A 25,760-nucleotide genomic window follows, 5' to 3' on the forward strand; every position below is an offset into this window, starting at 1 on the left:
CTCTACAAGGCATCCGTGCTCCAACACGGAGATAAGGCTGTCAGCTCCCATGACAGACCAGATCTACAGGCACCCCTGTGTTCTGCATCTTTACCCCTGCCATCTCCTCCCACTCTCCTCTTCAGTCTCCTTTGGGTCACCGAGCATTTAACTGGTATCTGACTCACCAAAATCAATTCCTGAAAGACCCCTGTCATTCTAACCCACACAGCCTTTTACATCCCATCCTCTTAAATAATGAAGAAGTTATGTGGGTGAGTTTGGGTAAATCTAGCAATTTCAAAAGTAGATTCTTCCATTGCAATGAGCAGAGGGGACACTTAATGAGGTTTGGTGTTTTGTTTTTTTTATTAGTTTAGTGCTATTTCCCAATAATAAGAAAATAGTATTATTTGCATGTCTAGTGATGTTTTCTTTAGAAAGGTACAAGGACCTTGGCATAAATTTATTGGCAGCCTAGATGAAAAATCTTTGGTAAATAACATTCACTGATTTATTGCAATGAGGAGATATGAGTCTGCCCATGGTCTTTTTATTTGAATAAAAACTAGATTTCTGTCCTCTGAATGTTAATCCATGCAAATCTACACATGTTATTTGAATGAACGGAAACTGTCAGCATGGCTCCATTTAAACAGCATGTTGCTCGGACTTATGCTGGACAGAGCAGGGCTGAAATGCGGCAGGTGTGGATATGCCAGATGACAGTGAGTCAGACTGTTCTTGGAGGGATGAGTCTGATGATGCAAACCATTAAGAGGGAGGGAAAAACACCAGATAATAAATATGTTCTTCTTAAAGCATAGCCTCAGTCACTGACTTGGGGGGGGAAAATAATGTCATGCTTAAGAACTGGGTTGATACAGACAGCCTGCTAGTGAACAGCATAACGTAACGAGCTCTAATCTGCCCTTCACCCAAGGAGAGCAGCAGTGATTGCTAAACCATTTCTTTACAAAGTGGCTCTATGTGTATCCTTCTATGTAAAGGGTAAATTAACTCTCCCTCATGTGTTTAGTCAGATTCAACAATAGTCTCTGACACTCTTTACCCACAGGTTTCAGCTCAGAAATTCCTGAGAAAATTAAAACCAGGGCATCAAGTCCAAAAAGGATCTCCTTTCTGCTTATAAATTTAGTTTGCTGCTAAAGGTATGGTGTTTGGCAAGCAGAAGCCCTTAGCTCCATGGGCCCTCCAAGTAGTGCATGCTACCTTCAATCCCTCCTGGGCTAGCCCAGGCTAGGGGATTTGCCTTAATTTCTTGCTTACTGCTGCAGTCTGCTGTAAGGCTCTCCTATTTAAAAAGGACTGTGAACCTGGTTAGCTATTTGAAACTGCTCATGTATGGAGACAGGGAGACCTGTCCCCTCTACTCTCAGCTGCAGTCTAGGGCCTGGTTTGGAATAATGTGATGACCTGGTGATGCCTCCCCAGCTTTGCACAGCAGCACTGCCGAATCCTCCTATTGCTATCTGCCACCTCCCGGACTGGACCAGCACTGAGGTCAAGTTTACTCTGGGATCAGCCTGCTGGCTCCCCAACTTGAAGGTAAACCTTAGAGAAAAGGTTCTTCTCTCTAGGTCCATGAACCCTGGGCGACTCATGGATGAGTTTCAGACGATCTATGAAGCCTCATTAATTTTATGTATAGATGGTTTGAGATAGTTTATGTATATATGCAAATGAGTTTTCATCAAAGTTCCAAACTATCCATAGCCCAAAAGAAGTTTAAGATCCATCATCCAGGAGAAGTAATTGTTTTTCCCGTCCCGGTTTCTTCTCCCTACTGACGAGCACCACTGAAATCCCCAAAAGTACAAAAAATGAGCAAGACAGAACTATAGTAACTTCAGACCAGGTTTCACAGGTCAGCTGCATCATTCCAAAATGTCCCTTTACTCCAATTTCTCCTTCACATTCCCCACTTGTGGTTAAGAAAAATCAACAACTGCTATTACTTAATGATGCAATATTAAGACAGCTTCTTAATGGATGTTAAGTTGATTTTCATTCAATTAAAACATTTGCTTGCAAATTGCACAGGATATCAATTTCTAAGAATACACTGTATCACAAGGTTTATGTTTCTTTTCCTTCGCCTTGCTGTCCCTGCTGCTTTGATTCAGCTATTGTAGTTTAAAAGAGGAAAATATCCAAACTTAATTGCAGTTGACACTGAAGAATTTAAACACATGCTAACTGGCTTCTTTGTTTGAACAGCCATTCTCATACTGAGCTTGTGATCTTTGGAAACTAAAGCTCTCCTATCAGGTCACCATTCCTAACTTGTCTCAGTTCTTGCTGATTTTTTTTTTCCTTCTACTTTTTTATGGTGGTAAAATATAGAAACATAATTTACTATCTCAACCATTTTTCAGTTCTGATTTCTATAGGCTATCATTCATAGGTAGAACAAAAAGCACACTTTTTAAATTAAATTTCATTTTTACCTCAAATAATAAACTTGCTGATTTATGTTTTCAGACATTTTCTTCAATTTCTGTCCAGCTCTCTTCTACTCCCTGGAAATGAAGTTAAGGTAGCTCACTGGCCCTGGCCGGTGTGGCTCAGTTAGTTGCAGTGTCTTCCCATGCACCGAAAGGTTGCTGGTTTGATTTCTGGTCAGGGGACATACCTAGGTTGTGGGTTCGATCCCGGAGGGGGACAGACAAGTACAGCAGGCAACAGATCAATGTTTCTCTTATTCATCGATGTTTCATTCTTCTTCTCTCTCTCCTTCCCCCTCTGTAAAATCAGTAAAACATATCCTCAGGTGAAGATGAAATAAATAAACAAACAAACAGATAAACAGCTTACTGTTTGGTTAATTCTGCAGGGAAATTGCCAAGAAAAAAGAAAGACTTCTTGGACTCTTCTGTTAAGTCAGGGATATGTGGGTGTGTGGGTGTCAGAATTTGTTTTGCTCCATTTTGTTGTCATTGCTTTTTCCAAATAATAACTATATTCATGTGCATTTATGTTCCTGTAGGAAAACACATTCAGCATTTCAGCATGGACACTCAGCACAGAGCGAAACGGGAGCTTGTGTGTGAAAGGAGGCAGGTGATGGAGAACGCAGTCCGTGGAGTTGGCTTTACAAGTCAAGTTTTTAAAAAATTAAAAACAAAACAAAACACTTACAGGGCATCAGAGTAGCCCTTTCCCCTTTTCTCCAAAACACAGCCATAAAAGGCCTCACCCTTCAAAAGCCCAGGAAGAACTAGGAACACACCTCCCCATTTCCAGCCATGGAACTGTAATTGGGGTCATAAATATCTTCAAGATTGGGAAGCAGCTGAAACTGTTGTGTATTTAGGAACAGGGAGTGGTGGGGACAGTGGTAAACTGAAGACTCCGCACCTGAAAACCTTCACATTTAAAGAAAAAAAAAGAAATGCCAACCAAACAAAACACATCAAGTAAACTCAGCTGTGGTTCCAACAGTTTGCTCCCCGGCACTTGCAGGATCCATGTTTCCAATGCAGCTCTCATGGCCAGGGGAGGGACTCCAGTAGAATACGACTTGATGGGGATCTAAGGAACTGGACAAGAGGCTCCAGGGAGGGATAACAAATAAGGCCACCGTGTTGGTCATGCCCTGTCACTTCCTTCCCATCTGCTGAAAGCCTCAAGAATTAGCCAAGCTACTCCTACCTTTAGTAATGCATCTTTTGCTTCTATCTAGGGCTTTTCGCCAGCCAAATGAGTAACAGTAATCTCACAGCATTTACCCTACTCTCTAGGCCTTAAAGCAAGCACGGAACAACTTTTGTGATTTTTCTCATAGCTTTACTTTTTATAAAGATAAAATGTGACATGCAGTGGAGCACTGCACAGTATAAAAAAGAAGGAAATCCCATCATTTGCAACAACATGGATAGACCTTGAGGTCATTGTGCGAGGTGAAATGAATCAGACAAATAAAGGCAGATACTGTGTGATCTCACTTATATGTCAAATCCTAAAAAACCCAGACTCGTGGAAGCAGAGGTCAGATTTGTGTTTGCCAAAGGGGAGAGGAGGGGACTGGGTAGGAAAAGATATAAACTTGCAGTTATAAGATAAATAAGTTCTGAGATGTAATATACAGCATGGCGACTATAGTTAATAATGCTGTATTGTATATCTGAAAATTGCTAAGAGAATAGACTTAAAAGTTCTCATCAGAAGGAAAAAAATCTGTAACTATGTGAGTTTGAGCGGTGTTAACTAAACTTACCACGGTGATCATCTCACATCTCATATTTGATAGAGCATATATCAAATCCCTATGTTGTATACCTAAAATGAATGCAGTGTTATATGTTATATGTCAGCTATGTCTCAATAAAATTGGGGGGAAATGCGACTTTCACAATGTATATGTATATAAAATCACCACAATGCATACTTTCTATATCTTACAATTTTATTTGTCAATTATACCTCAACGAAGCTGAAAAACAAATAAATGAATAAAAATGTGACTTAAAAGATGGCTTACTACATACCTAGTTTGTTTGTTTCTCTCATTCTTCTGCTTCAACTAGGAGAAAAGATAGAGATGGCATAGGTGATACGGGAAGGCTTATGTAGTCAAACGCATGGGGGCACAGTCTCCGGGTCGGCAGCAGGGTGGGGCAAAAGGTACATTTCGGGAGATGATGGGGAAATTCCAACAGTGGGGTTGAGAAGACGAGGGTAGGAAAGGGAATGGGGCTGCCTCGGTGGTTTACAGGCTTACTTTTCCCTGCCTCTCTTCAACGTTTTCCCTCGTGTTTCCACAGAATCCACATTAAAAGATAGAGAAGAAGCAATATATGGGATGATTTTTGAAAAAGCAATCGGAAAAGAAAGGGTGAAAAGATGCGAGGCCGGAGTAGGTAAGAGGGAAGGGGACAGCCTGGGCCCGAGGACTGTCCGCGTGGGATCCTGATGAATGGGAGAGCCCGTCCTCTGCTTGGGCCGACACCCAGTGCAGTGGGTTCAGCCGAGCTAATCCCTCGCGGTCTCTCGCCTGTATTCGTGGTGGGCACTCAGTAAACATCGGAGCAGTGATGTGAACTAAGCACTTCCCCAAAAACATCCATGGCTGGGCACCCCTTTAGCAACGGTTTCTTCCTTCCACCTGTCTTAATAGCATAGTTCAGTTGTCATGTGATTCTAGACTCAACTGAGAGCAACATTTGAAATATTTACTTGGTTTCAAACACAAGTATGTGTGTATGTGTGTGTGTGTTCTGGCTGGTTTATGTTACTAAAGTTAAGCAGAAAACCCTTCTGTATTCCTTCAAAAAACAACAGTTAAATAATGAAATTAACTGAAAGGCAAAAACTCTGTTAATCAATGAACAAATGAATCACACAAAAAAAAAAAAAAAGAGAGAGAGGGAGAGAGTCAGAGAGAAATAGAGAGCAGAAGTTGTTTTGTAGGATTCATTTTTTTTAAACTAACCAAAACATACTGAGTGGAACCTGTGACCTTCCCTTTTTCAACAAGGAAAAAGGAAGTCAACATCTCAGATTAACAATTTTGCTTGGAAGCCTCTCTGAACAATTTTTAACTCGGTTGGCACAAATGTTTTCTGCCAATTAAAATTGTGCAATATTCTCACAAATGAAAACACTCTTGGCAACTATATCTCCTTGAGAAAAATAAAATTGAGAGTTGATTTATTTAAGTGCTTAATTTAAGAATATCTTAAGTAGGTATAATAACTAATTATTTATTTTTAAAATATTATAAACATTCTAAGTTACTATTTTGGGGCACTGGGAACAAAATCCCAGGAATTTCTTCATTATCAAAATAAAACATGTAAAATAGTACCTAATAGTTCACTACATAATAATTTTCCAAGTCTGAGAATTTCTAAAAATTATTCAAGCCATTTCCTGTTGATCCATCTACTACAAATTGGTCTTTTTATCTGCTACAAGACCAAGGCATTGGAAACACAACCCAGAAGCATCAGAATGATTTAGGTAATAAAATTTAATCACCAAGTGGCTATGTAAATAAAACAAAGGACAAAGCATATAAAAACAGATCATTCACATAAGAAGAAACACAAATGGACAATAACAATTTGAAAAAAGATAGCATAACTCATTTTGAAGAGCTTGAGGCTCTCGACCCAGACCACCTAGAGTCAAGTCTAGGCTATCACTTCCTAGCTGTGTGACCTTGGAAAAGTCACTGATCTCTTTATGCCTTTTCATCTCCTAGTAAAGATGATCAGATATTCTACCTCACAGGAATACTTTCAGGAGTGAAGGAAGCAATCCATTTATGAAATTGAGCAAACAAATTGCCTTCGCAAATGCACTCAATAACTGTTAGCTATTATTACTATTATAAAAAAAACAGACTCAACCTCATTAGCAATCAGGAAGCTTACAAATTAAAATAAGATTTCATTTTACTACATTATGATGGAAACATTTCAAAAGGGGATTGATAGCAGCCAATGTTAGTAAGAGAGGGGAAAAAGTGGTGCACACATATACAATTAGTGGGAATACATATCAATTCTGTTCTCTCTGGATGGCAATTCAATGTGAAGGAGGGACATGGGTTGTAGGAGAGAAGAGAGGTAACATATACATATGCAGTGCTCCCAAACTCATCTTACTAGAGGACATTGCTTCATCATCATCATTGTTTGTTACACTCTGTTCCTTGCAAGGCATTTACCGGAAGTTGTTCGTTTAGCTGTTGTATTTGACAAAACAAGACCAAAAGAAACTGAGTACACATAGATATCCATATTTGTGCGAGTGCTCTTTTCTAACCCAATTAATTACAAACAACACTTCTATTTCAGTTACTCTGTAGATCTTTAAATTGAATCTCTATTTAATAAAAGAACCGTGTGATATCTATTGGTTCTTTATTGTAAACAGTCTTTGATGTATAAATACTTCATCTACACTTTTTTTCTCTCTTTTTCTTCTTTTTCTATTGAGAAATGTTCCCAAGACTTTATTCTTCTAACCTGAACCAGGCTGATTTCATACATTATGGTGACAAAATCCCCTTGGCTACAACTAAAAAAAATAAAACTAAAATTATAAATTGTTAAGGAGTAGCTGTTGTGTAACAGTAAGAAAACTAATCTAGTCAAGTAGCCTGAGTTGTAGCATTTTGAGACCTCAGGCAAGTCTCTTGACCTAGCTGAGACTCAATTTTCTCATTTGTAAAGCATAAGAATGCTATGATTTGCTAAAATCATTATATGGGGGAAAATATCACCTCAAATTTGTTTTGTTAATTTTGAAACAACTTTCTCCTCTCAGTTTCTAAGGCAATAGAGGCTAAGACCTTGTAGGGCCTCCCTTGATACCATCCAACTCTAAGAAGGGCAAGAATTTCACTGAACCAGTACTGAAATGGGATCTTCCAGTTTTCAATATTATCATCACTGTGGGGAAGGTTAGGAAGGAAGAGAGGGTTGAGAGAGGGGAGAGAGGTAGATTTTTAAAGGGGATCAAAGTTTTTTCCCTCCATTGGATCTTTACAGGAAGAAACAAAGGGACCATAAATCAAGCCAGAGGGATCAGTTCTCTCTTTCATGGCCCCCTGAAGAATAAAATCAAGAGAGACCTAAGAGAAACAATGGGATGAAAGAAACCTGGGAATGCAAGATGGAAGAAAGCTTGGGCCTAAATCTACTCTAGACCTTCATCTAGTATAAACATAATCCCTCAAATAAATAAATAGATAGATAGATAAATAAATACATAAAATCCCTCAGATCTTGGATCTGGGTGACATGGAATGAAGCCTGAGCAGGTGCAGCAGTTGAGACTTTCCTGTCTTATTTGTGATGTTCTAAGCATGGTTCCAAGTGAATCTAAGGGCACTTGAAATTTTAGGATTAAGGATTTGGCTCTAACTTGCTCAGTAAAAAGGTTCAAGCTTTGAAGTCACACAAGCTCTGGAACTGGCCTCCTCCTCACTTCCTCCTTCCAACACACACACATACCATTCACAAGACTGACTTTCCTGCGATGATCTTTAACTCCTCAATCTCAGTGTAGGTTAGGGCTCTGGAGGCAATGTCCAGAGGCCTGGTCTTTCATTACTTGAGACCTCCAGGCATAGGACAACCTGTTCTAGCAGAGTATGGGGCATTAGGGACAGAGCTTTGAGAATTATTTTTACCTCCATGATCAATATCACCTTTCTGGTGACTCTGTGTATAATTAGAGTCCCCAAAAGGACACTCCCTCTGAGAAGTCTTGTTTCTTTGGGGGCATCAAATGTGTCTATAAAGATCATTATGTTTCTAAAGGCTTATTTCTCAAACCAAGAAGTCCTGCAAGCAACTCAAAGTGAATAATTCCGAATCTCTGCATTCCTAAAGACTTATTCTGGGGAACCCTCGGGAAGAGTATGGGAAGTACAGGGAGTGCACACTCGGATCATTAAAAATGATGAATATCCACCATTACTTGCTGTCACTGGTTGATGCAATCTGAGGGCATGTCCCAAAACTATAAATGATGTTATTTAGAAATTAGTTAGCTAACACAGAACAGTATGACTTTTCTATGTGTTAAGATCCAGAAGTGGTGATGCCCAATTTGATGTCAACAGGGCAGTTAGCTGTGGGCAAATTAATGAAAAAGCAAAAGTCCTCATTTACCTCCTCCGAACATAATTTACTCTACACTCTGTCTCTTTGACCCTTCAGCACACAAATCCCTTTTCATGCCTCTCTTGGGCTGGATACTCCTGTGTAGTGTCCTCCTCTGACTGGCTCACCCCAAACACTGCTGATTACCTAGCTCCTTACTCCATACTAACTTCTAATCAAAGCTCGGCTTCTCATATATTCTAAGCTTAATAGACTAATTTTTTAGCTTAAGAATTGTTTATTACTAAGAAGTTAAAGTCTGTTAAGCATTATTACTCATTGGTTCATTAGATTATTAAACTCTAATATATTAACAACAAATTCATGAGGTCCACAATATTTTTCCACAACACCCTTTGCCAGAGTTAGTGATGAAGCAATCTTCAGCAGCACCCCCACTTCAAATGCCTCAAGCAAAGGTTCTGTCATGCATCAAGACACAGTACCACATTAAGGACACACAGAAGGTCACCATGAAATGATACCTTGAACTCACCCTTTCCCCCAGTATTAGCAAACGAAATGTTTTACAGATGGAATGAAGAATCACAGAATGACATCACAACCTGCATTTTTTCTTCTCTATCGGCAAACCTTTGGTGGCCCAGTCTTTTGTTTCAGAACACCTGTGACTATAATTAGCAGAGGGGATGAAGGTGCTACACCAGGAAAAGAGAGGATTAATCTGGATACCCAGACTTTGGTCATATGGTAATTTTAGAGGATGGTCATAAAAGAGGTTTCGATGGCTAACTCATTTGGAAAGGAAAGTGGAAAAATATTCAGGGTAAAAGCCCTGTTTGGAAATAAAGAGTGCATTTGACCAAGAATGCATTATTTATTATATCTCTTGAGAATCCAAGTACAGTAATAGTAACTAGAAGGTATGAGGTTTGATGGAAGCAAATAAGGTTTTTGAGTGAATTACCCCTTGAATTTTAACAAACTCCAACCCCTTTTCAGGATAAAGACACATGGGAAAAAAAATAAATGGGAACTTCCTCAACCTGATAAAGGGCATCAATGAAAAACATGTAGCTAATATCATACATAACAACAGAGACTAGATGCCTTCCCCCTACGATCAGGACAAAGACAAAAACGACCTCTTTCACCATGTACAGTCAACATTGTACTGGAGGGTCAAGCCAGGACAATTAGGCAAGAAAAAATAAAAGACATGCAGATTGGGAAGGAAGAAGTGAAACTCTATTCACAGATGACATAATACTGTATATAGAAAATCATAATGAATTCACTAAAACACTATTCAAAGTAGAAAATGAATTCAACAAGGTTGCAGAATACAAGGTCAATATACAAAAAATCAATTGGATTTCCAAACACTAGGAAGGAATAATCTGAGGATAATAATAATAATACAATTCCATCCACAAAAGCACAAAATAAGAAAATATTTAGTAATAAATTTTACAAAAGAAGTGCAAAACTTAGGAATCTACAAAATGTTGAAAAGAAATTTTAAAAGATCCAAATAAATGGAAACAATCCATGATTGTGGATTTGAAGACTTAATATTGTTAAGATGGCAATACTCCCCAAGTTGATTTATAGCTTCAAGATAATGCCAATGAGAATCACAATGGATTTCTTTGCAGGAATTGACAAATTAATTCTAAAATTCCTATGAAATTACATGGGACCCAAAATAGATAAAACAATCTTGAAAAAGAACAAAGTAGGAAGACTTACACTACCTGATTTCAAAACTTACAACAAAGCAATGGCAATCAAGACTGTGTGACACTGGAAAAAGAATAGATATAGTATATTCATGAATTGGAATAGAATTTAGAGTCAAGAAGTTAAATCATGTGTCATGGCCAACTGATTTTCAATAAGGGTGCCAAGGCCATCTAATGGGAAGTCTTTCAACAGATGGTGCTGAAATCACCGAATAGCCCATGCAAAAGATTGAAGCTGGACCTTTCCCCACACCACATACAAAAATTAACTCAAAATGGATCAAGTACATAATTGTAAGAGCTAAAACTATGAAACTTGTAGAAAAAACCACAAAAGGGTAAATTCCATGACCTTAGATTTGGCAAAAGATTCTTGGATATGACATCAAAAGCACAAGCAACCAAAGGAAAAACAAATCAGTTTAACTTCATCAAAATTGGAAATATTTGTGCTTCAAAGGATACCACTGAGAAAATGAAAATAAACAACCCTCAAAATGGGAAAAATATTTGCAAATCATGTATCTGATATGGAACTTGTATCCCAAATATACAAAGAACTTCTACAACTCAATAATAATAGAACCACCCAATTTGAAAAATGGGCAAAGATTTTGCATAGATATTTCTCCATGGAAGATATAAAATGGCTAATTAATGCCCTGGCCAGCTAGCTCAGCTGGTCAGAGCATCATCCTGATACACTCTTTTAGGTTGTGGGTTTGATCCCTGGTCAGGGTGCATACAAGAATCAACCAGTGAGCACTGGCTGGTGTGGCTCAGTTGGTTGAGTGTCCTCTCCCACACCAAAAAGACTGTGGGTTTGATTCCCAGTCAGGGCACATACTTAGGTTGCAGGCTTGATCCCCGGTCGGGGCACATATGGAAAGCAATCAACTGATGTTCTCTCTCACATTGTTTCTTTCTTTCTCTCTTCCTTCCCCTCTCTCTAAAATCATAAGCATATCCTTGGGTGAGGATTTTTTTTTAAAATGAATGAACGCATCAATTGATGTCTTTCTATTTCTCTCTCTCTCTCTGTCTCTCCCCCCTTCCTCTCTCTAAAATCAATAAACATATTTTTAAAAATTTAATCTTAAAAAATTCTTTAAAAAAAATGGCTAATCAATGAATAAAAAGATGTTTAACACCATTAGTCACCTGGAAAATGTTATTAAAATCACAATGAGATAGGAGGTTAGAATCAAAAGCCAGATAATAACACATGTTGATACGGATGTAAAGAAATCAGAACCCTCATACACCGCCGGTAAAAATGAAAAACGGTGTCTAGTAGTTCCTCAAATATTTACACAGAGTTACCATATAATCAAGCAATTCTACTCCTTGTATATACTCGAAAGAATTGAAAATAGGTATTCAAATAGTTGCACACAAATGCTTAAGCAGTACTGTTCACCACAGGCAAAAGGAAGAAATGACCCACATGTCCATCAAATGATGAACAGATAAGCAAAATGTGATCTATCCATATAACAGATACATTACTCACCCATAGTAAGTAATGACCTGCTGGTGCATGCTACAACATGAATGGGCCTGAACACATTTTGCTAAGTAATAGAAGCCAGTCACAGAAGACTACATATTATATTATTCCATTTATGTGACATACCCAGAATTTAAAAATCTAGAGAGATAAAAATAGATTCGTGGTTGTCTAGGGCTGGAGAGGAAGTGAAGGGAAAGGGGTAAGGAGGGTAATAGCTAAAGTGAATGGCGTTTCTTTTTGAGGTGATGAAATGCTCTAAAATTGATTGTGATCGTAACATATTTATGAATATTAAAACGCATTGAATTGTATGTTTTAATGGCTGAATTGTACAGTATGTGAATGACATCTCAATGAAGTCGCTTTTAAAAAAGCATTGCTCTAGTTTGAAAACCAAAAGTTACTGGCTCCAAACACAGAAGAAAATAATTAAATGTCTATAAAGAAATGTTATGTTTATTTCATTGATCATTAAGTTTAATGTTAAGAACAATTTAATTATCCTCAACAGCAATTTGTAAGTTAGATTGTCTCATTTTAAAATAATTCTCTTGTAAGCACGATGATTCTTTACAAATCAGAGCTAAACATAAATAATTTCAAAAACAAAACTATAAAAAGCATTTACATTCTGTTCACTGCACAGAAATTACATTTAATGGGACATGTGGGTACATTTAAGTGTGTTTGATATGATGTAAGGCAGTATTTCGTAAAGTAAGTGTTGGAGGCTTAGTTTTAAAATGTCCTGCTCTTACCATGCCTTTCCCCATGGGCAAATGCCCAGACTGTTTGTGAGTAAAAAAGCCTTACGAATTTCAGTTTCCTTCATCTTGACTCAACATGTTTTGGTTTCCAGGGACTCTGAGCTCCAGCTTTCTCCTCCAGGTTTTGAACACTAGTTATCTGCCATCTTTCACACTGAGGTTTATACTTTCAGGTAAAAAATGAGGAAACTGTGAACAGATAAACCACTGAGAAATTAGTTCATTTTCATGCAAATGTCTTTAATGAGAGAAAATGTCTTTGTGTCCAGAAAGAAGGTCTAAAATGCCAATCGAAGAACGCCTGAAATGAAATGCGCTTAGAATATAAAATTATTCCTCCTTGAGATAAAATTATAGCTAGTTGGTATTTAAATTTATTTAAATTCAGCCAATTGTTAAGATAGAAAGAGCAGAGAAACTCTGGAAACAGAATATCCTACGTTTGGATTCCTTGTCTCATTTACTGGTTGTGTGTGTTTTTGTGTGTGTGTGTGTGTTTTAATAAATCTTTATTGATTTCAGAGAGAGGAAGGGAGAGGGAGAGACAGAGATAAAAACATCAATGATAAGAGTCATCGATGGGCTGCCTCCTAGATGCTCCCGACTGGGGATCGAGCCCGAAACCTGGGCATGTGCCCTGACTGGGAATCGAACCATGATCTCCTGGATCCTAGGTCGATGCTTAACCACTGAGCCATGCTGGCTGGGCTGGTTGTGTGATCTTGAACAAGTTGCCCAAGTTCAGTTCTCTGTATAAAAGAGGATAATAAATTATACATACATCGTAACATTATATGGGGGGAAAGACTATGCAGCAGTAGGCACTGAAAAAACTTCTCATAATATTCTGGAATATGAATATAAAATGGCAGTATCAGTAATGGCACCATTGAGTCATTCCAGAAATGTCACTTGATCCCTAGTAATTAAGAGGATTTATTCTGTTTGTTCTAAATACCAGAGGTAGATTAGACACTACTGATAAACCACAATGACATCTCCCCTAGTCCCTCCTACTCTCTAATCTTTTATATCTAATGAAATAGTTCCAGTATAGTTAGTTCCCTGAGCAAATTAAGAACAGACTTGAGAGCAGGGCAATCACTGGAGTACAAGTGCTAGGCCCTCAAGTTTGCTGATAGTAGAATAACTCTGGTCATTCCTTCCTCTCTGGTATAGCACTGGATCTGCAAACTGCCTTATGTCACAGGGACATTGTGAAGAATTAAAGACCTAATAGAAACTCGTAAGATGATTGCAGGTAATCAATACCTATTGAATTAATGAATGGATAAGTAAAGCAGAAAAAAACTAAAGGAAGGAGCAAAGAAAAGACAAAGTCATCTTCAGTTGTATGATTCAGAAAAAGCAACTTGAGTAAAGTCAAGAAACATGTTAATAGAATGGTTAAGAGAAACCTAAATGTTTACATATGTCTGATGTGATTTTGTTTCTCTCTCAACTTACATTTCTTTCTATTCCTCACTGTCCTTCACAAATGAACCCTTACAAAACTGTGCTGGACCATTCATGCAAGGGCACATGCTTAGTGATAGAAATTTTCTAATGGGATGTGGTGAGGAAGTTAGATTCTGACCTCTCCATACACCTTCTCTGGACCATTCAAAGTTCAGCTTGAAAGAGATGGAGTCAGGGAAAAGCTGGGGCTTGATCTAGTTAAGTCAATTTCTACAGCAGTCTGGGAATGGACCATGTGGAAAAGGAAGTGACTGGCTTGTTTGTTTGTTTTCGTTGATATTTTCCTACATGCAAAAATAAGGTCTATATATTTCCTACTGGTGGAAGAAGGAATCAGGTAAAAATTTGAAGGTGTCTTTAAAACAATTCTAAAATCTTGCCCATCTTTCCAGAAAACCTCCTGAAAGCTTTTGAGATAATGCTGACACCTGTAAGTAACCAATCCAGGAAAAAAAAAAAAAAAAAAGATGAGTACAATTTTACTAGGTCCCAAGGCCCAGAGTCGCACTCAGAGAAATATCTCCAAGGAGGCCCCATCCCATCTTTGGTCCACACTGATCACTGCAGAGATGCCCCTGTACTGACTCATGATGACTGCATGTTGGTGCCAGAAAGGACAAATCTTTACTAACCTGGGATCCTGCCTCCTTCGTGTGCGAGTAGTCATCTTCTTGCAATCTTGCTATCTTACCTCTCCCACATACCAAGGCAATACCCTCGAATGGGGCCCAAGTTCCCCCTACTTACAGACTTACCCGCCTCTGTCCCTCCAGCTCTCCCTGCCTCTACTATGTGAGCCTCTTCCCCTCCACTACAGCGTATACACATGCCACATAACAAGGTTTCAGTCAACATCGGACCCCACATATGACGATGATTCCGTGAGATTATAACGCCTAGTGTATCGTAGCCATCCTATTGTAGCACAATGCGTTACTCATGTGTGTGTGGTGACGCTGGTGTAAACAAACCTACTGCACTGTCAGCTGTATAAAAGTATAGCACATACAATTATGCACAGCATATAATACTTGATAAGAAGTCACTATGTTACTGTACTATACTTTTATTTTTGAGGAACATTCCCAGCAGATCTGGTGGCCTCACAGTGTGCCTTTAAAGAGCAACGGACTTCCAGCTTTCAGAAAACATCCACTCACCTACTGCTGTCCACCCATGACTCCCCCACCCCAATGCGACTCTTAAATTCTCTACCTCAGTGAGCCCATGCCCACTGGTTGTCTCGAGATCCAACTTAGGTAGTCTTAGATTTGTTTTTCTTTTCTCCCCCCAGTTTGGCTCAGTGGTTAGAGCCTCGGCCAGGGGACTGAAGGTCCCAGGTTTGCTTCCAGCCACGGGCTCGTATCTCGGTTGCAGGATCGATCTCCAGCCTCGGTCAGGGCGTGTGAGGGAGGCAGCCAATTGATATGTCTCTCTCACATCAATGTTTCTCTCTCTCTCCCCCTTCCACTCTCTCTGAAAAGCAATGGGAAAAATATCCTTGGGTGAGGATTAAAAAAAAGAAGAATATACTATACCTTTTATCATTAGAGGGTATTCTTTCTACTTATAAAAAAAAAAGTTGCCTGTAAAAGTGTGCCCTGTTACACTGCCAGCAGTAACATATCATGTTTACTGCATCTCTTGATTGCAGCATTTTCTCTTGGGCTTGATTAAATCTCCTGCTGTTTAAAATGTTTAGATATACAAATGTCAGAGCGTCACAATTGCCTAAAGTATTCGGTGCAGTAATACGCTGTAGAGGTCTGTAGCCTGGGAGCAATAGGCTACACCATCTAGCCTAGGTGTACAGGAGGCTATATCTCTAGGTTTGTGTAAGTACACTCTGTGGTGGTCACATAATGATGAAATGGCCTAATGATGCATTTCACAGAACGTACTCAAGGGATGCATAACTGCACTGCCTTCCAGAGATACGAGCCTTCTGAAAACAAAGGCCTTCGAAATTAATTTTACCTTATTTTTTTTACTTACTAGAAAATTTAAAATTATATTTATGGCTTGCATTTTTACATTTCCGTTGAACAACACCATCTGTATATAGTTTATTAAAGGGTCTCCAGCAAAAAATGAGCTGCAGATGCCCACACCAACAACACAATCATTTTGATTCAATATCGTCACATACTGGAAATATTAAATTAGGAACAGTGATAGAAATTAGAGAGAGGTTTTTTTAGATGGAGTTTGGTATAGATTGAAATTTGTGCCTACTGTTCTAGGGACAGAAAATTTAGATTGGGGGAAAGACAGCTCTCTAGTAAAATACATTTTTATGGGCCTTTAGGAGATGCAAATGAAGGAGAAAGTGGGAATTGAGGTGCTTGAGACAATGAAAAAGAAATGTGCTCCATTTTTCTTGTTGGTATGTGTTATCTCCTCAGAGATTATGACAATGTTGGCTAGGTTTTGTTTCTTCTTGAGAAAGCTTGAGACAGAGCAGGTGGGGGCCCTGGACCCTGAGGGAAGGTAGGAGTAAAGGGACATCCATCTGGGGAAAATTAGTCAAGCCCTGGACCATAGTGGCAAAGCAGAGGAAAGGACAGAGATGGCCTTCCAAGGAGTCCCTTAGCTAGGGCATGCCTAATGGACTCTAGGAGATATGGCACCTCATACTTCATCTAGGTTTGTGTAAGGAGATTTTTGAAAGTAGAGAACCATTCATGTTCCTCATGGTGACTCTTACTGTGAACTGTGCTTAGGCATAATTCCTAGTTACTCATAAAACACAAAAATATGAGAAATATCTTTTCTTTTTATTCCTAAATGCTCCAATATATTGGACAGCAACTTTTAAGCCATCCAAACAGTCAGCATTTTCCCTAGAACAGCTCTGAGTGTAGGACAAAATATCTATTGTATCCTAAGACAGTGTTAACTAGTTTGCTGACTACAGATATATGACTTTTCAAATACTACCAAGTGGTATTAAATTTTAATGCAATATAAACCTAAACTTCAGGCAGTGAAATCCCCATTATTGCTTTTTCGGGGCACTTTCATTCTACTTAATCCAGGGATTACAGAAGACATGCTCCAGGATTAAATGAGATTATAAAGACTCTCCTTCTTCATCATATACTTGGGCTCTTTTCCTTCACTGAATTGCTTATTCAAATGTCATAATTTTCACCAAATTGCTTATTCAAAAGAATTAGAAAACAAAGACTTTTAAATAGGTTATGTCTGATTTAAGTAGAAAGCTCAGCACTCAATCTGCTCTTCCTCCCTGGACCAGTTCTTTCCTTTCTGTTTTTCCCATATATTCGGTCTCCATCCCAAACTTTCTGTTTCTATAAGAATCCAGGATTTTGAAAACCAAGCCAGGAACACCAGCACACCTTCAGCTTCCCATTCCACCATATCTCTTTCCTGAGGAATGCTCCAAAGAAACTAACTGCTTGCATGAGGGAATGGGGAGAAAAATCCCTAGGAGCAAAAAATGGTCAATATTTCCAAACTATTTATTCCGTGGAAGGCACCTTATTTTACATATAGCATCTTAGTTCATCCTTAAACAACTCAAATGTTGTTTATTGTATTGTTAAATGGTGTAAATGCTATTACTATCCTCATTTTAGAGTGAAGAGAACTGAGGCTTGGTGGGTTAGCTTTATCATAAGGCAGCCTCTGAGATAACCTCCTGATATTCACGCCCTTGGGTCATTCCCTCCCCACCCTCTGACCTACCAAGTGTGGGTTCACCCTGGCAATTTGATTCTAACAAAGGAATACGGCAGAAATAATGAGACATGACTTCTGAAATTAGGCTGTGCCCTCCCTCACTTGCTCACTCTCAGGGACACCAGCCACCATATGTGAGCTGCTCCAGGGAGAGGTCCACATCAGTGGCAGGTAAGTGATGACTCCAGTCAACAGTGAGGACCCGAGGCCTAATAAAAACCATGTGAGTGAGCCCAGAAGGCACCCTCTCCAGTTGGGCCTTGAGATGACTGAAGCCCTGGCCAACACTTTGATTATGGCCTTCGGAGAGACCCTGAGCCAGAGGACTGGGCTAGGCTGCACCCAATTCATGACTCTCAGGAAATGTGAGATAGCAAGCATTGCTTTAAGCACTAAGCTTTAGAGTAATTAACTAATGCATTTAAACTTAGGTGATTTGGCTCAGGACATCCTATTTCCCAACTGCCTGGGTAGTGCTGAGATTCCACCACACAGCACACACCAAAATCACCTCCTTCTCTTGTTCCAAAGAAAGATTCCTTGTTTTCTTGAACTACAAGGTCATTATTGATAATTCGTTTTGGATTATGACTCAGAAATATCTATTCTTATTACCACTTCATTTATTTCTCTTCGTTTCTCTACTTTTTCTTCTTTCATGGCTATTAAGCTCCCTTTTTTGCTCCTTTTTACTCTTAGATCCCATTTTCCTCTTCATTTCCACTTTCTCCTGTTAACTGTTTTCTCCTGCTTCTGCTTTCACTTACAGAAAAAGGCCCGATTTGCCTTCTGGAAACTTAACATTTGTCTGAAAAGAACAGCTTTCTGGAAACATCATCAGAAAGAAAAACACAGGTGGGGGGTGGTGCAAGAGAACCCTCTTTTTTAGTGGGTTTCTTGTTTTTGTTCCCACCCATCTCCCATATCAAAACATCCCCTGTGGCACTTAAAAACTGTTGGCCACCCCAATTAAAGTGTTTTCATAGAAACTGTCAGAAATAGTTCCAAGCACACTTTTAAATTATTACATGTGGGTTACATAAGCAGTGGAGACTCGTTAAAACGTTCAGAATATGATACGAATTGAGTCACACAACAGTGGGTCAGGGCTTCAGCTTTTCAGTGTGACTAACACGATCAGCCGAGATTTAGGAACCCTGGTCCAAAACAAAGCTTAAAGAAAATCAACTAAAGAATATATTTTGTGCCTTCCAGGAACCTATACTCCTAGTTTTAAATATATACATATGGCTACAATTACTTTGTATTTGGATTGACTGTGCTTTCAAGTAGCTGTAACAGAACCAATCGCATTAGAAATTAGATATGGGATCCAAAGGTAATTCTTTATTTGATTTAAATTAATCAAAGAGCCCTACCCACTGGACCCTGTGGAAGAAAAAACAAACAAACAAGAAAAAACAAAAAAATGTTAAGCCACTTCTCTAAACCCAAATGACTTAACCTCTTTCTGCATTTCTCATAATAACTCAAATGGCATGTTAGGTGAGACAGTTCTTCCTAGAACTCTGCAGACATTTAGCATCCTGTGTCCCCTCTTCATCCCTACCTCCTTCCTCTAAAAATGGAAGTAACAGATTAATGACAACACCTTAACCACCCTTACACATTTCCAAACACCCCCTTGCAGGTTATTACTGCTGTCCCTCTAAAAAACAAACAAACGAACAAACAAAAAAACCTAAGTAATGCTCAGGTATTTAGGCAAACTTCTAATGTGCTGGATCCATCCCCACCCACCTCTTCTCTAAAAGGACATCTGAGCTTTAAAAGGAAAAGTGACCAGTGAAGATTCTTAAATCAGCACAGTGTTCTCAGGTCCTCTGGTCTCCAAGGAAATGGTCATTACTCAGCTGACTGCCCTTCCCAGCTAAAGTCAACAGCTGGTGTCATTCATGAGCTGGTCATCACATATAAAGTCAACCCTGTTGCTACGTGATTAAATGAGAATTATTCTCAAATGTGACACTGAGAATAACCTTGTTGCACAACTGATTTATCCAATTATAGAGGAAATATTGTTTTTTGATAGAAAGTTATATTGCTATGAGAGTAAGGACATTCAGTAAAATAATTTGTTTCTCAATTCTTAGGTATCTGTGAGAATTGCATTCCAAAGGCAGAAGATTTGAAATAGCTTCAGAAGAAAAAGAAAGGGCTCTCTTATATATCTACAAAGACACAGAACATTAAAATACCAAAAATATTCTGAATAAATTACCACATTGAAATTTCAACAGTTTATTAAGTTCTCTGTGATTAATTCTTATTTTGCTAGGCCTTGGATGAGGCAGTTAGCTTTGATGACCTATGTCTGCTTTTTCCCAGAAAAGAGCCCTGGAAATCTTGACATGCTCCACTAGTCCTTTCTAGAAGTTCCCCAAACAATGTCATCCTAGATGATGGTACCCAAGACTTTGTTCTTTTAAAACAAATTGCTAATAAAGTACAGTTTGGAAACTAAATAATTATATTAGTTTCAAGCGTAAAACATAATGATTCGACATTTATATGCCTTACAATGTGATCACCACAATAAGTCTGGTAGCGGTCACCATGCAAAATTATTATATTGACTACATTCCCTGCACTATATACTACATCCTTGTTGCTTATTTACTTTGTAACTGGAAGTCTGTACCTCTTATTCCCTTCACCTTTTTCACCCATCCCCCCACCAACCTCCACTCTAGCAACTGTCAGTTTGTTTTCTGTCTCTATGCGAACAGGACTATATCAAACTAAAAAGCTTCTGCACAGTGAAAGAAACTATCAACAAAATAAAGGGACAACCGAGTGAATAGGAGAAGATATTTGCAAATGGTTTATCCAATAAGGGGTTAATATCCAAAATCTATAAGGAACTCATATAACTCAAAATCAAAAAACAAACAATTCAATTTAAAAAATAGGCAGAGGGCCTAAACAGACATTTCTCCAAAGAGGACATACAGATGGCCAATAGACATATGAAAAAATGCTCAATGTCACTAGTCAACAGGGAAATGTAAATCAAAACCACAAGATATCACCTTGGACCTGTCAGAATGGCTATTATAAAAAAAAATCAACAAAAAGCCCAGCCAGCATGGCTCAGTGGTTGAGCGTCAACCCTTAAACCAGGAGGTCATGGTTCGATTCCCCGTCAGGGCACATGCCTGGGTTTTGGGCTCAGTCCCCAGTAGGGGGCCTGCGGGAGGGAGCCAATCAATGACTCTCATCATTGATGTTTCTATCTCTCTTCCCCTTTCCCTTCCTCTCTCTGAAATTAATAATAAAAAAATTAAAAATCAACAAATAACAAGTGTTGGGAAGGATCTGAAAAAGGGAAACCCTTCTGCACTGTTGGTGGGATTGTAAATTGGTACAGACACTATGGAAGACAATATGAAGGTTGCTCAACAAATTAAAAACAGAACTACCATAAGACCCAGCAATTTCACTTCTAACTATATACCAAAAAAAAAGAAAAAACTCTAATTATAAAGATATATATGTACCCCTATGCTTATTGCAGCATTATTTATAATAAGATATGGAAGCAACTTAGGCGTACAAACATAGATGAATGGATGAAGATGTGGTATATATGTACAATGAAATATTACTCTGCAACCAAAAAAAGGACTGTTCTTTGAAATACCCATAGTTCAGAAATGTACCCTAGTGCAGTCTTTTCCAAAGGGTTCTAAGACTGTTTTTTGCTGAAGACACAATCACTAGCCTGTTGTCTAAACTAGTCTCAGGCAAGCTTCAGAGAGAAGCAGAAGCCTGCTTAATAATGAGACTGAATTGCTGTGGTCAATTTATTACAACACCAATAATATCAGAATAAAAAATTCCCTATTAGATATCCCATAAAAGTTTAATCAGTGTTTCCCATGAACTAAGAACCTATTATAGACCGTGAGGGCAGTGACAAATGTCCAGGGCCTTCTTTTAAAATCTATAATTTCTGAAATTTTAAAATGAACTTAACCTAGGGAAGGCTCTGATCTGAATTCTTCCCATGCTATCCTTACAATAGTGGTGAGGTAATTAAGAAATCTGCAGTATACCACACAAACCTAACTTTTTCTGGCATCTCTCTAGTGTTAATACCTATTGTGGCAGATATAGAAATGCACTTTTCAGATGTTTAGACTTTCCTTTAAGAAAGGACTTGTGGCCTCCAGCTATTAACTCCTTCAGGTTGGCCTCAGCTTTTGAGCTCAGGACATGATCTTCTTGGAGTGGCCTCAGCTAACAACCAAGATGTGCTACAAGGCCAAGACTTTTGCCCAGCGCAAGACCCTTCTAATAGGTAATCTTCACGCCGGACCCTTCTGTTGGGCTTTCAGACACTGTCAGATCTGCATTGTAGTCTAACTATTCCTGCCCAATCTTGCTTCCTGCCTTTTCCTTTCACAGGTTCTCCCCAGTAAGCTTTTTTATGCTTCTGTCTCTACCTCTGTTTACTTCTCAGAGGATCCAACTGGTACCAGGAATGACCCCAAAAAGTGGTAAGGTGGGATTTTGAGACTGGATCCCTCACTGCCTGACTGGTATTAAAAAAAAGAAAAAAAAAAGCCCATCCCAGACAAATCAACTACATTGGGACCTTCCCATCCAGAAAGGGGCAGCAGTTCCATCTCATGGAAATAGATCACTTATTTTGGGTATGCATTTGCATTTCCTACCTACCATTTTTCATCCAGCTGAGTGGCCAAGCAAGATGTGCTATAAGGGCCGAGACTTTTGCCCAGTGCAAAACCCTTCTAATAAGTAATCCTCATGCTGGACCTTTCTGTCGGGCTTTCATTTTGTAAGCCCAACCACAGACATAGAATATAACACAATATAGCATCTGACTGGGAAAAAACACTTCACAGCAAAGGTGATGCAGGAGGAAACCTGTGACCATAGGTTCCACTGGTTGTATCGCATGCTCCATGTCCCAGAAGCTGCCGGACTAATAGAGCACTGGAATGGCCTGCTAAGGGGGAAGTTCAAGAACCTGCTAGAAAATAATACTCAGCAGGAACGAGGTGCTGTTCCCCAGGGTGCAGTAGACCCTGATATGGCTCAGAGTCCCCAGTAGGAACAATATATGGGTCCAGGAAACAAGCGATTAAAACAGGAATAGCCCAATTTACCCTCATTCTCAATGACCTACTTGAGGACATAGTGTTTCCCGTTCCTACAACTCCAAGCTTTGTGGAAGCAGAAGTTCTAGTCCCCAAAGGCGATATGGTCTCGCTAGGGGACACAGCAAGACTCCCACTGAACTCAGCTTCACGGGCTGCCTAGCACTTTGGACTTCCTGAACTCAGGCGATCCACTCGGGCATCTCTTAGTGCCACCTTGCCCAACAGTGACTACGCATGGGCGAACGCAGCAACACCTGTCTGAGAAGGAGATTACTACCAGGCACTCAGATGTCTCAGGGACGAGGGTTTTCACACCACCCGTTTAATCTGAGACCAGCAGAGGGCGAGGGGAATTTAGAATGAACAGTGGAGGAGAGGGGCAATGAGTGCAGCTGTGGCTCACAGATGGGGCCTGTAGTTTGCCCACTAACTTCTCTCCTCTCCGTTTGTCTCCAGGAAGAGGCCCCCTGGGACCCGGCGGCACTCTCCCTGGCTGTGTACAGAGTGAATCTACGCGGTGCAAGGAGTGGACTGGGACAGACACAGAGACTGCTGCTCAGAAACCTCTTCAGCAAAAGGCCCTTTTCCATACCTGGGAGGCGTGTCCTTGGATGACAGTCTTCAGCTGTTAGCACTTTGGAGTCCACCTCAGGTCTGGAGTGGAGGCCGCATTCCCTTGGGGTGGCTCCGGCCAGCGACCGAGCAAGGCTGTGCTGCAGAGGCTACCAGTGCACCCCGGGCGGGCCTCCCCCTGCCCCATCGTTTCCTCCCTTCTCCTCCCCTTTCCCCCTTCCTAACTCCAGCACACCGTTTGCTTACAGAAGGACCTAAAATAGAGGCATCATCTTCTCTACAGAATTAGCCTCTCATGACTTCACTTTGTTTGTGGTCCACTCCTCTCCCATTCACTTGGTCTTGGAGTCTTTTCATCTGGTAGGCATGTAACCCTTGGTAATATTTTTGCTTAGGTTCTCCGTCTAGTTATTGAAAAAGTCTTTAATAACGTGTCTGCTCTTTTTAAGATGTTCACGGGCAGTAACTACTAGGATCTGCTTTTTGCAGTTGCGAAGAAATAGTTTTAAAGTATTTGGTTTTGCTACGACCAAACCCTACCAGGTTTCCCACCAGCCGCCCGAACGTACTCGCTGGCGCTTATCCAGAACTACAATTCCCGTCGTACATTGCGGTCTTCACAGCCTAAAAACTACAACTGCTTACGTCATTTCCACCCTCGCAGGCGGTGGATGCTGGACTTTGTAGTTTATGTCCATTTCTCTTTTGTCGCCGTCTGGGGAAGGAGGAAGCGTGACCAGATCGACTACCCTGAATGTGGTATTATGATACGTTTTTAAAAATAAGTTACTAGGATAACGTATCGAAGCCAATGTAGCGTCAGGTTTTTATGTATTTCACGTTCCGCTTTTCTCCTACTGCGGTGCCCGGGAAGGGGAAGTGACGTACTTCCGGTGTAATGGCGGCGCGGTGGAGTTCCAGGTAATTATCTAACTCCGTAGACTAGCCACAGGCAGCGAACCGGAGTGGGGGTGGTGGGTTGCCGGACCGGGCGGGGAGTGAAGGGGGCCCAGGAGCGGTTGCGGGGTCGCGGGTGCGGCCGTCAGCAGCGCCGGGGGGCGCGTGGCTGTCTTCCCGCCGCGCGCGGGCCGCGAGGCGGGCGGCGGAGGCTGAGCGGGTGGGGAAGGGGCGGCGGCGAGCTCCCCGCCGGGTCTTTGTGGCGGAAACCCGGCGCTAGCCCTGCTGCTCTCTCCTTCCCTGTGGGGTGCGTTTCGGGCTCGAATCCCTTAGAGCTCGAGTCGCTGGGGCGCGGGGCCCCTTTCTCTCGGGCCGCAGGCCATGGGAATGGAATTAATGTAGTTAATTAAAAAATAGTGAAAGTTCCACTCCCGTCCTTGGCGTGGCTTCCCTGTGCCTGCTTCTCTAGCATGTCGTTTCGTTTTCGTACATTTGCCCCGTGAGTAATGATTCTTCCCAGGGGTTAGTCTCGGGGCTCTTTGTTCCTCGGGACGTGTCGCACGGCCTCGGTCACCCTCCTTCCTTCCGTGAGTCGCTCCCCCCCGGAACGGGATCGCTCCCCGATTTGGCTGTTCAGTGGCCGCTTCTCCGTTGAGGGCAGGGTCCTACAATACCCTTGCATATAGTAGTTAATTTCACTGAGGCCAGCTGCAACACCGCTTTAACCTGCTTTCACTTAATCCTCACAATTTTTTGAGATAAATAAAGAAGGAAAAAAACTGGGGGAAAGACTATTTCAGAGGCAAGACTTTGTTGATGGAAAGTGTGGTAAGAATTCCCTTGGCATTTTTAGGTGTCCGGACTAGAAATAGCAGGTAGATAGACAAGCAGACTCGGGCTTCAGAAGACCGGTTTACCCGCCCCCTCTTTAACTTCAGACTTTGGTTTTAGGATTGTCTGTGAACTGCAAAGTTAACCTCAGTTACCACCCGGCTATGGAAAAGCAGATTCAGAATTGGCACTAAAGGTGTGATTTTGATGAAAAGAAGCGGCGTTTCAGGCAGCCTCTGCAGGAGGAGGAGACGCTTGTGTTGGGTGTGGAGTAGTAAGCCGGAGATTCAGTGTTGCTTCAGCACGGACGGAGTCTCCCGCTCGGGGCAGATTACCTAACATCTTTAGTCTCAGCAGCCTCAGCTGAAAATTGTGATTAATAGTAATACCTGCCTCTGTGGGTTGTTTTGAGGATGGAGAAAAAGACTGCATCTAAGGAAGGCATTGTGCACAGTGCCTGGCATACAGTTTTAGCTACAATGTCATTGGTACTACTGTAACATAGTTGATGAATTCTC

The 25,760-nt window shown here is 40.5% G+C and overlaps 1 protein-coding gene across 1 annotated transcript in view; it reads left to right on the forward strand.

The window, feature by feature from the left end:
- Positions 1-24,190: 24,190 nt before the first annotated feature.
- The window catches only part of CWC22 (CWC22 spliceosome associated protein homolog), a 48,101-nt gene continuing 46,531 nt past the window's right edge, over positions 24,191-25,760 (forward strand). Inside the window, exon 1 of the mRNA XM_081142681.1 lies at positions 24,191-24,435. The gene's annotated coding sequence lies outside the window, so the exon portion shown is untranslated. The remainder of the gene's footprint in view (positions 24,436-25,760) is intronic.

This window comes from Miniopterus schreibersii (genome assembly GCF_964146895.1).
Source record: "Miniopterus schreibersii genome assembly, chromosome: 7".
Lineage (NCBI taxonomy): Eukaryota > Metazoa > Chordata > Mammalia > Chiroptera > Miniopteridae > Miniopterus > Miniopterus schreibersii.